General features: G+C 43.3%; 1 pseudogene across 1 annotated transcript; it reads right to left on the bottom strand.

The window, feature by feature from the left end:
• Window positions 1-2,003: 2,003 nt before the first annotated feature.
• Window positions 2,004-2,779, bottom strand: LOC308554925 (non-selective voltage-gated ion channel VDAC2 pseudogene; annotated as a pseudogene). The gene has a single exon. The product of its transcript is annotated as a non-selective voltage-gated ion channel VDAC2 pseudogene (transcript).
• Between the last annotated feature and the right edge of the window lie 1,363 nt (window positions 2,780-4,142).

Below are 4,142 nucleotides of genomic sequence, written 5' to 3'. Positions count from 1 at the left end.
GAAGGGATGCACACTGCACCCAGGGAGAGCACCAAATACAGCTTTCAGCCCAGTGGGGATGAATGATAAGACACTAGGGGAGAACCCTCAAATCATCATAGAATTACTTGACATATTAAAGTGTTCTCCATCACGCAGGTCAACCAAGCACCACCTTCCAATCCCAGATATCTTCTGCCATGAGCAACACTCCCTTGCCAACACCCGAGTGCATTCATTGGCAAGGTGGTTGCTGCATTCAACAAATAAATGATTTGGGGGATGCTCCAGCAGTCAACTCATTTGTTCCCAAAATAAGGGCTGAAAACATCATCAACATCACCACTCACTTTATTCTAGAGAAGAGGTTTGTGTAAGCTCTTTGTTATTAAAATGCATTAGAAAACCATGGTGAAAAGTTGGCAAAAGTATTTGCCAATAAATAAAAATGCTAAAATATGGAGAAATGCTTTAATCATAGCACCCTCTGGGTTAGAATTGTTTTTTTCTTTAATGCTCAAGACTTTATTTTTTTCTTTATTTTTATTGTTGACACTAATGCGGATGTCTCCATTTCCCCACCCTTTGTCTCGTCCACTCAGCCCTCACCCTTGCTTCTCTTTGGCCACCACCACACTGTTGTCTGTGTCCATGGGTCTTTGGCTGATCTCTCCAGCTTCTTTCACCCAGTACCCCCCTGCCCACTCCCCTCTGTAGCATTGTGTAATGAGGACATTGTTTGATGGAGACTTGGGATGGTCAAGGAGACCTGAAAGGGAGCACGAGCTCTGAAGCCTGAGGACCCAACTGGGATACTGTCTGTGATGTCTGCCTCGGGGATGCACTTTCCCTCTCTGTGTAAACCGTATGCTTTGACCTGGATGATTATTACCTGCATAGCAGAGGTGGGGGTGGGAATCGAGAGAGAAGATTACCAGAAAGCACTTAATAAAATAATTCAAGTCCTACACAAATGCTAAGGGTTATCACTGCTGTTTTGTCTTGGGGGAAGAAGGATGATCAGTAATCTGCTTGATCAACCAAGTCCAACCTAACTGAGGAAGAGCAATGTCAGGAAACCAAGCCACACACCCTGAGAGCTGGCTTCCCAGCCATGATTCTGGATGTTTTTCTTAGGAATAGGCATCATGTCTTTTTTATTTTCCTCCAGAGAATTGAGTCACAGCCTCACAAGAAAGGGCTGGCCAAATACCCGATGCTTCTAGGATCTGTCTCCTTCCAGATATGTACCTTCCTCAGACATTCAGGGGAAAGATATAGTTGGCTTTAAATCTTTTTGGGTTCCCAATTCAGGTTAAAGTCCCATGTCTGATCCATATGTCTGTGTATTCTTAGAGCTATAACCCCTGGCTAATTGAGTGCTAAAGGTAGATTAGCAATTTTGCTTGATCAACCAAGTCCAACTTACTCTACTCTGTAGAAGGACTTTAGTGGATGGTATCTGAAAGTAAAAGTATTTCTAAACCATTCAAACAAAGACAAGCAACTTGGTGTTGTTGATATTTTAGAGGGGCTCAGGGGAAATAACATTGTGGCCAGTCCTAGGTTTGTCTCTGTGATGACAAATAAGGCAGCTTAGCTTTATTTGACTAAAACCTACGGTCTGTATTCTGCAGGCTAATGGATTAGTTTGGGCGGTTGGATCAGGTCCTCCTGTGGATGCATCAGAATTGTCTCTTGTTTACAAGAATTCTATTTTAATACTCATCCTAATGTTGTGACAGACACACTCCACAGATTTGCCCAGTTGTATCTCATAGCAGCTTCCCTTGGAGCTGCTTTCAGTAATCGCACCTCTGATCCATGTTTATGCTCTGCCTGGGAGCAGGACCAGCATGCTGCCTTCTTCTGTATCCATAAGCCCCTTTGCCCTGGTCTCTCAGCCCCCACATCTTCCCTGGTTGGGACCTCTGCAGTGTTTATGTATGCTTTTCTCTCTGGCAACACAGAGCAGTGGGACCCAACTGATATTTAGCTGCAATGCCAAAGTGAGTGCAGTTGGTACCTGATGTTCAAGCAAGGTTTACTGAAGCATCAAGATCTTCACATACTTCCTGATAAGTTGAGCCTCCAAATTCTGTCCCATTATTGACATTAGAATGTAGCTGGAAGTCCCCAGTCCTGTAGCCCACTGCAAAGCTATTCCTTGTCAGCTTTGATTCGGCACTGTCAAAGGCCATCTGTTATCCAGCAATCCAGCCTCATAGCCAAAGACAGCTGAACCACAGATTGCGGGCCCAGCAAAATCAAAGTCAATATCACAAGCAAGGTTTATGCATTCCCTCTTGTAAGAAGACTATTTGCCACTTTTCTTTCCGTGTTTGGTAAAAAGGTGGTATCAAACGTCAGTTTCAAACCTTGGTAGATCTGGTCTTCAACTGCAATTTCTATTCCCAGAGTGTTATCAGTATTCCATTTCTCTGTGAAAGTGAGGCCATAAAAATCATTTATATTTGGTCTCCAAGATCCCGGTAACTTTACCGGTTCCTGTATTAGATGAACCAGATGTTGAAAATTCCATGCCACTGCATGACTTTGTTTGCAGGTCCAGTTTCACCAACCCAAGACCAAATTCTTTGTTGAAAATATCTCTGGCAGCTTTGCTAAGGTCAGCATATGCTGGAGGAATGCACACTGGCCACCGTGCAGGTCTGTCCCTAGGTTGCCATGGCGAGGCCGAGGGAAGGGGTGATTTGCTCCTGAAGGGCCTTGTGGACTGATGGCAACCCTGCACACTGGGTGGGCTGCCCCAGTCTGTTGGCCGGGCCAGAAAGGACATGTTGTCTTGTAGATGTTGTTTTACAAGACTTTGTCTTTCCTTTCTGCCTAGGCTGGTCACACCATGAGAGCCCTGTGCTCCCATGACACCTGCCACAGTGGTAGGTGCTCAATGAGTGATCGTCCACTAGCTGACTCTCAAAGTCTTGCAAATCCACCCAGGTAACTAGGACTCAGTAGCATATTTAACAGTTAAGAGAAGCACTTGGTTTTCAGGAACTTTGTCATCTAAGGTTGACAATTACAAAGGGCATAATAATTCATTTTAGGGTGTGGTAGGAAAATAATAACACTATCTAAAATGCTGAGATGATTAAGTCACCTTATTGATGGAGACAACCTCCCCCTCCCCTTTCATGTGTCATTCCATAGTTAAGATCTGACCCATGGGGATTGTTTAACAGATAAAGACTGAGCACCTACTAAGAGGAAGGCACAGACCTACAATTTAGGTTATAGTGATGAACAGGCATAATCCCTGACCTCATGGAATTTATGGGGAGCTAAGACTCTTAACAAGTAAATAAATATATAAAATATTTATAATTATAAATTATAATAAATAAAATAAAGGGAAAAAAATGAGGAACTGAGAGAGAGCATAACTGGTTGTGGGGGAAAATTTAATTTAAGAGGTTGAGGGAAGCCCTTATGAAGAAGTGATCATTACACTGGGATCTGAGAAAAATTAGTAGAAATCAGTTAGGCAAAAAGTAAGAGCAGAGCATTCCAGGCAGAGGGATCAGCACTGTGGAGGTCTGAGACTGAGAGGAACTTACTCATTGAGTAAAGAGGCCAGAGCATAGGGAACTAGACAAAGGCATAAGAGGAGATGGGGGATGGGCTGGGACCAAATTCTTGTAGGCAATATCAAACTGCAATTGAAAAAGTTTAAGCAGAAAAATCATTATGATTAAACTTATGTTCTGATGAATCTCTCTACCCTTAAATAGAAGAAGTACATTTAAGAATGGATTTAATCTAAAGGGGCACATGTAGAAGCGAGGAGACCAGGGGGAGATATTGCAGTGGTCTGGGTGAAGGGTGAGGGTGGCTTGGACTTGGATGGAGGCTATGAAATGGAGAGACATAAAAGAAATTGTGAAATAATTTAGGGATAAAATTGATGGGATGCGATGAAGAATTTGATATACACCATGAGGGGGAGAAAGAGGACTCTCATGTTTCTGGGTACCTGGGTATAAGATCTGGAGGGAGGGAAGATAGGCAATAGGGACAGTAAGAGTTTAGGTCTTGCCTTTTTGCATCTGAGATGCCTCTGAGACATCCAAGAGGAAGACGTCATTGGATATAAGAGTTTGGTAGTCCCTGACATACAGGTGATATTAAAGCTGTGGGCTGGT

Source organism: Miniopterus schreibersii (assembly GCF_964146895.1).
Source record: "Miniopterus schreibersii genome assembly, chromosome: 3".
Taxonomy (NCBI): domain Eukaryota; kingdom Metazoa; phylum Chordata; class Mammalia; order Chiroptera; family Miniopteridae; genus Miniopterus; species Miniopterus schreibersii.
The sequence above is the reverse complement of the archived record's forward strand: the minus strand, read 5'-3'. Positions and strand labels throughout refer to the sequence as shown.